General features: G+C 39.1%; 1 pseudogene; it reads left to right on the forward strand.

Annotated features, from left to right (window-relative positions):
- Nucleotides 1-6443: 6443 nt before the first annotated feature.
- On the forward strand, nucleotides 6444-8460 carry LOC145720380 (smoothelin-like protein 2; annotated as a pseudogene).
- Nucleotides 8461-10710: the final 2250 nt, after the last annotated feature.

Below are 10710 nucleotides of genomic sequence, written 5' to 3' on the forward strand. Positions count from 1 at the left end.
TAGCGGGAGGGGAAGAATGAAGTGGGGGAAATCGGAGGGGTAGACGAACCATGAGAGACGATGGACTCTGAAAAACAAACTGAGGGTTCTAGAGGGGAGGGGGTTGGGAGGATGGGTTAACCTGGTGATGGGTATTAAAGAGCGCACGTTCTGCATGGAGCACTGGGTGTTATGCACAAACAATGAATCATGGAACACTTCATCTAAAACTAATGATGTAATGTATGGGGATTAACATAAGAATAAAAAATAAAAAAAAATAAAAAAAAAGAGTGAAAGACTGGTATTTAAGCCATGACTCACTGCTTCTCTCTATCCACCAAACTCAGCTTGATGAAAGCTCTACTATATGTAGGTGTGGCCAAGAGGTTGGGGTTCCTTCTTCCCTCAGCTCCCAGTTGAGTTTTACCATATCTCACCAGAAGGCATCAGTATTTCTCATCCATTCCAAGTGCAGATTGAAGAGGTTAAATTCCTGGAGAGTGCTGGCTAACAGTTGGGTTCCTTTTTCCACCCAGGCCCTACTAACAGGACAGAGGCTCTACTCCATGTGCAGCAAACTGAGAATACTGAGGTCACTATGGTCCTCACACCAGCTCGTTCTTAGAGCAGACATTCCATTTTGGGAGAGGCAAGCCAAGAAAATCAGAGGCTATTGTCCCTCTCAGAGCTCAGAGTTTTACCAGGAGGAGAGGCATTCCATAAAAAAAGAGAGCTCTGAAGCTCTACCTAAAGTAACTGTCTTAGGGCACCTGGGTGGCTCAGTTGGTTAAGCATCTGCCTTTGGCTCAGGTCATGATCCCAGAGTTCTGGGATTGAGCCTCACTTTGGGCTCCCTGCTCAATGGGGAGTCTGCTTCTCCCTCTCCCTCTGCTGCTCTCCTTGCTCATTCTCTCTCTCTCTCTGTGTCACTCTGTCTCTCAAATAAATAAATAAATAAAATCTTTTAAAAAATAATTGTCTTTATTTGAAATAAAGTTCAAGCTGGAGTGCTCTCAAAAACAATAGCTCCTCTTAATTAACAGCAACAAGCTAAACCATTGGCCATCCAATTTTCAGGAGAGAACCATGAAAAGAGACAACTGAACAAAGTCCTCCTGGGGACAGGAAAAACTTTAGAAACTGGCCTCAAAAATTACCATTATCTGAATTTAATTGGACCAGACTGCTGAGCAATTTATACTTCTAGAGTAATGGTGAAAACAACAGAGAAATCAGGCAATAATTAATAAAGCCTAAATGAGTAGTGTGTGAGACTAAAGGAAGCAGATAACAGAGAGACTGGAGAAAGAGACAGTCAGAGAGCTCTGGTAAAACCAATGTCATCTGAGGGTGATTGTATACATGCCTAGAGCTACATCTTCAGATGAGTGTCACCAAAGCCTTCACACTACATTGGGAATGGACTTTTCTAAGTAGCCTAGTCAAATCATAAAACAAATAAGCACACAAACAATAATAAAAACAACCCCAGAGAGAATGGAGGGGAATCAACATCCAGAATTGCTAAAATACATTGCGTAAAATTTTTCAAAACTTATTAGATATGCTACATGTGGTAGCAGGATGAGACATAGGAAAAAGAGCAGGCAACAGAAATTGTCTGTGAGAGAGACCAGATGTCAGATTTAACAGACAAAACCCTGAGAGTCACCATTACAAACATGTTCAAAGAATGAAAGGAAATCATGCTTAAGGAGTAGGGCAAGGTATGAGGTATGAAGACAATGTCTCCTCAGATAGATAATATCAGTAGAGATATAGAAATCATCAAAAGAACTAGATGAAAATTCTGTATTTGAAAGCTACAATAACTGAAATGAAAAATTCATTAGAGAGCTCAACAACGAATTTGAACTGGTAGAAGAATCAATGAACTCAAAAATAAATTGATAGAGATTATGCAATCCAAAAAACAGAGAGAAAATAGAATGAAGACAAATAAACATCTTCAGAGGAATGTGGGGCACCTTTAAATGTACCAACACATGTGTATTTGAAATACCAGGAGGAGAGGAAAAAAGGAAGCCGCCACATATATATATATATATATATATATATATATATATATATATATGCACACACACACATAAACACAAGTATATATATACACATATATATGTATGCACACACATATGTGTGTGTATGTGTATGTATCTCCATATATATGTATATAGAAATGCAGCTGAAGATTTCACAAGTTGTCAAAAGACATTAACCTACATATTCAAGAAGTTCAGTGAATTCCAAGTAGGATAAATGCAAAAAGAGCACACCAGACACATCAGAGTAAAAATGCTGAAAGCTAAAGATAAAGTGAAAATCTGAACACAGCAAGATAAAAATGACTTGTCATATACAAAGGAACCCCAATAAGATTGTCAACTTATAAGATGCAATAGAAGCCAAAGGTAGTGGGTGACATATTCAAAATGCCCACAAACAAACAAAGATTGTTAACCAATAATATTGTGTCCAACAAAACTATCTCTCAAAAATGAAGGCAAAATGAAGACATTACCAGATAAAAACTGAATCTGTTACTAGCAGATCAACTTTGCAAGAAGTACAAAAAGAAACCCTTTAGGCAGACAGCAAATAAACAAATAGAAATTGGAATCCTCAGAGAAAAACAAAAGACAACAATATATCCAACTTTATCAAAAAACCAAGTCAACCAAAGACTATCTGTCTGTCTGGATTAAAAAGCAGGATCCAACTTATTTGCTATCTACAAGAGACCGACTTTAGATTCAATGATGAAATAGGTGAAACTTAAAAGATGGAAAAGATATATCATGAAAATAACAAACATAGTAAAAGTAGAATGATTATTCTAATATCGAATAGAATTTAAAATAAATCAATGACTTTTTCTGAGGCTCAAGATTTTCTTTTTTAAAGTAGGCTTCTGTAGAGGAAGGGCAACTGATGAGAAACCATGCTCTCATGTTACAGAATAGTTATAAGAATCACAATGTTAACATTAAAAAGCAAACTATAAAATAGTAAGGCAATTATGTTAATAGTGTTGATAAAGTATATAAGTTAAAATCCTTTAATAAACTGTTATTTGTAAAAAATGGCCTTTTTAAATTCTCCACCCGAATATGGCAAGCCTGATTTCCATTTCCTTTGTCTGGAGAAATGCTGACAAAATACATATTTCTTTACATCATTTAAAAATGATACAGACGTGTAGAGTTATGGAGCTTCTGAATCAATACGTCTCAGGTTCATTGGGAGCCTAAGCCAAGAAATATTAAGCTAGTTTCAGACTTAATAATACCAAAATCCCCTCAAGGTTTTGTGTTGGTACTGATGTAGTTTTGTAGCTAACCAAGTAACTTATGGATAAACATAAGAGTTTTTAAGTCTAAAGTAACAAATAATATTGAAAGAGATTGCTAAGTTAGTTTGAAGTCTTGCTTTTGCTGCCATTTGCATAGCACACCGTTTTTACTGTGAAGGAGAAGGGCATATGGAAGACTCTCCCATAACTGGTATTTATGGCAATTGCAGAATCTGCTCTAACCTGACTGAGGAGCACTGAGCTCCTGCCCCTTCCAAAACTTCTTAGGAAATACAAGCAGGGACAGAATCAGAGATCCTATTCAATATTGTGCATCTCCATCCCTCTGAATTAGATCTGTCTATTTGGTCCCTTCTGCTACTTTCACTCATATTCAACACTTGGATCCCCTTCTCCCATGAAAAAGACACTATTTTTGTGTCCCCTAGAGATTAAGGAGCCTGTGGCCATTTATTTTAGCTTGTTCTTTCCCCTGATTATCAACCAGAATCTCATTGCACTCCTGACCCACACTCCTATTTCTAGCCTCTTTGTCCATTCTCTTCTCTAGAAAGTTGTATATCAAAAGTTTATGCCCTCATTCACATGTGCAATTGACAAGATGACCAGCTTATTTGAAAATGGTTAAGTATTGACATCATGAGATATACATGCTATGTATTAAGTCTGAAAAAGTAAAATAATTTATCTGAAGCTCTAGTAAAAAATTTTATAATAAGATTTGTCACTATAAAGGGAAATAAAGGTTTTTAATCATCAATTGATGTAACAGCTGGGTATAGATGCCAATAAATATAAAGACACTAAAACTTGATTAAAACTTAGATTTACAAAGTAATTCTTAAAATTAATTACTATATTATTCTAAAATATAAACTCCAGAATGTGCAAGATTTCACATTATTTGTTCATTCATTCATTCATTCAAATATTCATTGAAATCTTATATGTGTGGAAAGTATAAAACTATGTTAAGTGGGAATCTTGTTTTAGAGGAGTTTTGAAAAGAGCCAAATACAGAGCCAACTTCATTAGGTTATAGCTATATTGTGTAAGCATGTGTGTCATAGAAAGCTTCTATTCTAGTTCAGAATACTATTTATTATTTTTAATAATATAAGAATAAATATTATGGAGTAAAAACAAACCAGTAGCATGTCATATAAGATATGGAGTTACCTTTTAAAATCATTAAAGCAGTTTTTTTTCTCAAACACTCATAAGCAACGTTAAGTGCTTCATTATTTTACTTCATAATTCCAATGATATTCTTAAGGGATACCAGTAATTTGGTTAAGCATAAATGTCCATATTCATTTTTTATGTTCTCTATTTAAAGTGTTAATTATAACCAGGTATAATTCTGTACATACACCATAGCTAAAAGAAACAAAGTGTATATGCAAACCGAGACCTCCTTTTTGTCACAGCAAATTTAGGAGCTGTACAACCTTGAGAATCAAAGTAGGTAAGAGAACTATCTGCAACAGCAATTAATTAACAGGGTAAATTGGACTCCAACTCTGTTCCAATGAAATCCTTAGAAACAATGCAGACTGTCTCTTTTCCTTTACAAATGCACATATATTTATTGTTAGGCCAAAGATTTACTCAAACTACATTTAGATGTCCAAAGAAAATGTAGTTTATTTTGTGTGTTACTGATATAAATTTCTTTACAATTCCACACTTTTTAATGTAATGGCAAAAACATCTAAATTTTAGTCCAGTTGGGTAAGCATTGTGGATATAATAATTTAAACTTTCCTGTTAGATAAATGCTTAGCCTTTTTAAATAAAAATACTCAGAGCTCTATCCCACTTCTTTCCAAGGTAAAAATCCAAGTGTTTTACAGGCTACCATAGTAATGAAGGGACCTGGTAAGCATACATAGATTGGCTATCCTCTGCATAATCTTCGGATTTTGCTGAGGTATGGCTGGTCTGAGCTACTCACTGAACTTCCAGGGGAAATTTGGCTGGTGTCTCTCTCTGAGGACTGTGGTTGGTACAGCTCATGGTCTTCTTTTTCCCTTGTCACAAGAGGGCCTGACAGTCCTCTGATTGTTCTGGTCTCATCTAGTTCTCCTTGCTGTTGGGGAGTGTCCTGTCATCTGGCTATGACAACCATGGGTGGTAGCCCTGGCAATCAGTCCATTGTGTATCCTTTGCTATAAGAAACTTTGGCCATTATGTGGGGACCCAGCTCTGAAAAACTCCCCAGCCTTTAAAACCTTTTTGTTTTTATTTTAAACTGTAACAACTTACAGAAATGTGTATAAAACATAAATTGTGTGAAGAATGGTTGTAAAGCAAACAGCAATGTAAGCACCATCCAGGTAAAAAATGAGAACATTTCTAACACCCTTGATGCTTCTATGCACCCTAAAAACCATCCTCTTACTCCAACTCCCAGAGGTACAACTGTGCAGTTAATTTATTGTTTTCCTGTACAGATAGAACACCAAAATATACATACCTAAATGATACAATTTACAGTTTAGATTTTTCTGCCTTTAAAATTTACACAAATATATCATATCATAAGTAAACATTTGTCTTGCTTCTTGCACTGAACATTATATTTGCAAAATGTTTGCTGCCTCAGTGGTGCAGTTGGTTAAGCGACTGACTCTTGGTTTCAGCTCAGGTCATGATCTCAGGGTCCTGAGATCAAGCAACGATTAGCTTAAGACTCTCTAGCCCTCTGCCCCTCCCCTCCCATTCTCTCTCTCTCTCAAATAACTAAATCTTTAAAAAAATATATTATATTTGCAAAATTATTTTTTACTGAATTGTATCCCATTGTGTGAACATATCAAACATAACTTTAAATTGTAGTATATTCTGCCACACGAACATATCAAACTTAACTTTAACTTTTGATGGGCAATGTTTTTCCACTGTTGGTTTATTATAAACACTGTTAGAAATATTCTTTGAAATATAATCTGGTACACTTATTGCATGAAAATTTCTAGGTTAAATAACCAGAAGTTAAATTCCTGGGACAGGGACACACAAATCTTCAACTTCAGTAACTATTACAAACTGTTTTCCAAAATGATTGTGCCAAATTAAACTCCCACCAGCAGGCTATGAATGCTTCAGAAACTTCCAGAGAGGCATGATGGGGCATGAGGCAGTAGGAGGCAACACTTACATTGCAAGAATTGAAAACATATATGCAGCTACACTTGAGGTGAAAATAATGTATAAACTTGTTAAATCACTAAGTTGTACACCTAAAACTAATGTAACATTGTGTCAACTACCGACACGCAACATATATGTATGTATGTTCACATTCTGGCTGTGGCCCAAAAGAAGGCTATTTATTTATATAAATGTAAATATGTAAACATATAAATACACTTACATCTCTGTGTGCTCGCAGATCCTCTCCCCTGCTTGGCCCTCTCTCAGACGAGTGCCCCTTGCTCTGCCACTGAGCTTGCCCTACGCAGAGGAGGCGCGCACTGCAGGGCCCTGCGAGGCGCTGGGCGGCTAGGAGGCGGCACTGAAGAGTACGGGGCACACCTTGCAAGAGAGCAGGGGCTGCCGCCATGAGGAGTAGTGCCATGGGAGTCGCTGCACCTGACCCGCCAGCTAGTGTGCACTGTGGCCGAGCTGCAACATGAAGACTAGCGGCGGCGGAAGCAGCCGCCGAGGAGGCACTGGGCTTAGCTGCCTGGCTGTCGCGCACCACGCCCGCCCCGCACGCCTGGCCCCTGGCCGGCCCCCGGCGTCCCGGATGGCGCGCCCCGCCTGCCTGCGCCCCGCCCACTTCACCCTCCACACCAGAGTCTCGCTGTTGGGCAAGGCCAGAGTGTGGATCACGACAAGGGCAGGAGATCATGACGAAGCTAGCGAGGCGGTGAGAAGCACCTCAAACTCGTGCATCAGCAGAACTGGGCACCAGCCAGGGGCAGGCCCCGAAGTCATGGCTCCCCGGAGGCCACCCAAACCTACCAGTCGCCAGAGCTCCCCAGCCAGTCACGCCTGTCACTCGCGTATCTGAGTTCCCTGGGGACGCCTCAGTCACAGCTCTACCGCTCAAGTTGGCTGCCACCGGGAGCTGGAGGTGGGCAAGCAGCTTGAGCCCCAGCGAGGCTGCCACACACCCTGGACTCCCAGTCCCAGTGAGCATTCTTCTTTCACGCAGTCTTTGTGGGGCTCTGGCTCTGGGGCGGTGCCAAGAGGCAAGAGTAAAGACAACCCACCTCTGGTGACGCCAGCCTCGTCGCCTCCATCCCCGCAGCAGCCGGCCACGGCTCAGGGCCCCTGTGGCCCTTCAAAACGTCATATATGAAGCTTAGTTTAACCGGTTGAGCTGGCTCCTGTGTCTGCCCAAAGGGCAGGTGGCATGTTTGAAACCTGGCCTCATCACGAAGAAAGTAAATGGACAGAAAGAACTGAACCCTGACCCTTCTTCATAATTTGAGCCGCTGTTACTTCAGTGCAGACGAGCCTCGGAAGCTAGTGCCGGGTCAGTCCTGAGATGACGTCCGGAAGTCCTAGATCTTAAGGTGGGCCTCATGACCTTGACATTTATCTTTGTAAAAATACCTCGTGTCCTGAGGAACTACCTCACAGCTTGCTTCCCTTCTTTCAGTCCCCCTCATGCAAATAGTACTGCACCATCACCCATAACAGCCTGCCAGTGGCCTTATGCAGGGCTTCTGCTAGGAGCTTAGGGTCCACTCCTCTTCCCTCCCAGACACACACACCCAGAGATGCATGCCCCTAAGGGCTGGGTTCTATCAGAGCTCTCTGGATGCTTCTAAAGGCCCTTCTCCCTATCCCTACAGGCTTGGGAGGAGAGAGTGAGGTGGGGGTACCAGGACAAGTATCTGGGTAACTGACATTTTTCCTTTGTCTTCCCTCTTGCCTCCATCCTCCACATATTTCAGGACTGGAAGGGCTGACGGCAAGCTTTTGGGCTTTCCCTTCTTGTGGTTCCTGTCCTCCCATCCCTATGGCAGTGACATTACACCCTAAGTGGAAGAGCATTTTCCCCATATTTAAGAAAACAAAATTATGATCTAAATCTTTCAGGCTAAAAGGGTTTAGAATGCCCCGCCCTCCATCCCTTAACAAAGCCTGCTTGTGAAACCTATTGTCTTGCTACAAAATCAAGTCTGACAATGAAATCTGAGCTAGAACTACTTTGTTCTAGCACTTACTTGCCTTTTCTCTGAAATATCAGATTCCATTGTTTTCAATGGGTGAGAAATTTACATGACATCAAGATTTATAGAATATTTAAATTCAAGTGAAAATGTTTCAAAAGTATTTTTCTCTTCCAGTTTTATGATGCTGGGGGAGGGGGCAGGTAGAGAGAAGAGACTCCTATACCTTATTTTCCCACTGTGTACCTATTCCTTTGTTGAGTTCACTATTTTTTTTTATTTTTTTTGTAAATTGAGAAGTCCTATATAGAGTAATTAACCGCTTTAGATGAAAAATTCTTCTGAAGGCTATACAAATCCCATATGATTTTCCAAAAGCTTTGTGTATTAGAATTCATAAATGAGAATAGTGTGAATTTATAACTATTTTACTATTTACAAATATCCAATATATTTTGATGCTAAGGGACAGCAGTAGAATTAGGCAGGTAGAATTAGGTCATCCTATAATACACCACATGAGTCTTAGGGAATTGCTTTTAAAAGATCTCACAAATCTAGAGAGAGAGAAATAAAATTTATTTTCTCAGGGTTTTTTCTCTGCTGCAAATTGTGACAGAGCAGCAACTATCAGGCTTTGTAAATTCCTGAATTGTTTACTGTATCTCAAACCAAGTTTTATTATAAGTCACTGCTCTGGAGTTTGGACTAGTTGGAGATGCAGGTGGGTAGAGAAAAAAGTCCAGATGGATCTGAGATGCAACTACCAACTTGAAGTGGGGGATTTCAAGGTGGACAAAAGATCCTTCCTCATCAACCAAGCCAAGGGAAACCCTGATCTACTTTACATAAAATAGGAAACACCTGGGTTTTTTACTTTCCTAAAGAGTATGAATAAAATAGGAGCATATGTGGGAAAAGAAAATTAAATCTAATTTCTACCTCCACAATAGATTGAGAACACAACTAATCATCAATATAATTAAAAAGATAAATTAAATTGGAGCATGTAATAGCATTTGAGATCACAAGCTAGGAAGCCTTTAGTGAACATAAATAATTTAATAATTGATAACATAGAGGAATTATAAAATGCATGCAGTTTTGAAAAAATAAATCACTATTTTGGCAATATTCTGCTCATATTTAACAATGTTGCCTTTAATAAAATAACAAGAGTTGCCAACATGGAGCAATTAGGTCAGACAAACTAGGAATTAATTACGGTAGACAGGCCCATATGTCACAAAAGCATTGCACATGTTCTCCAAGCCTTGCCTGGAAAGGGAAAGATTTATTCTGGGAAAGCTCTTGAGATAGTAAAAGGGACATTGCCGCAAAAGTTTGAATTGAAAGTGACTTTGCAGAATTCAAATCATGAAGGCACAAAGTTGGATTAAGTACAAACTAGGTGAGTTTTCTTCAGTACTTCTTCAATTATTTAAAATAAATCAAGCAATACTTAAATGGTATGACTTTAACAACCACACCAGTTCTTAGGGTGTATCAGGGACCAAATTCAACAAGGCAGTAGCTACTGATTCTCTTCATTTATGTATTCAAGCTGGTAGAGAAGGAATGATTAGCAAATCACAATCCTTGGGGTGCATAGACCTTGGGGTCTAGATTCAAGATACGAACCAAGGTTTAGTTTTAGCACCAAGGATCAGAAATTAGCCTCTGTTTTGGTTCCTAAATATTCTCCGATGTTAACCTTTTGGTCCTTAAAAATCATTGTCAATTTTTTCAGGATTTTTAATTTATTTATTTGAGAGAGGGAGTGAGAGAGAGAGAGCATGAGCAGGGGGAGGGGCAGAGGGAGAAGGAGAAGCAGACTCCCCTCTGAGCAGGGAGCCTGATTTAGGGTTCCATCCTAGGGCCCTGGGACAATGACACGAGTGGAAGGCAAATGTTTAACTGACTGAGCCACCCAGGTGCCCCTCATTGTTAGGTTTTATCTTAATTTTCTTTTCATTACTAAAACATTATCATCAACTTTGGAATATGCATTTTCACTAAGATAATCAATATTTCCAGTTTAAACGAAACAAAAGAAACCTAATTTTTTTTTTTTCTTTAAATTGACCTTTTTGTAAGTCAAGTTTGGTTGTCTCTGCTGAACTCTATCACAATCCTGATTTCTAATTCTAGTAACTTATTTTCTGGGAGATGTAGCCAATGGCATAATCCCCATTTATCTTGTGAGGTCTTTTAAGATATTTCATATTACAAAAGGTCCACATGTGGGGGGAAACCTTTAAAAAG

Source organism: Leptonychotes weddellii, chromosome 2, assembly GCF_054177405.1.
Source record: "Leptonychotes weddellii isolate Sample4059 chromosome 2, ASM5417740v2, whole genome shotgun sequence".
Taxonomy (NCBI): Eukaryota; Metazoa; Chordata; class Mammalia; order Carnivora; family Phocidae; genus Leptonychotes; species Leptonychotes weddellii.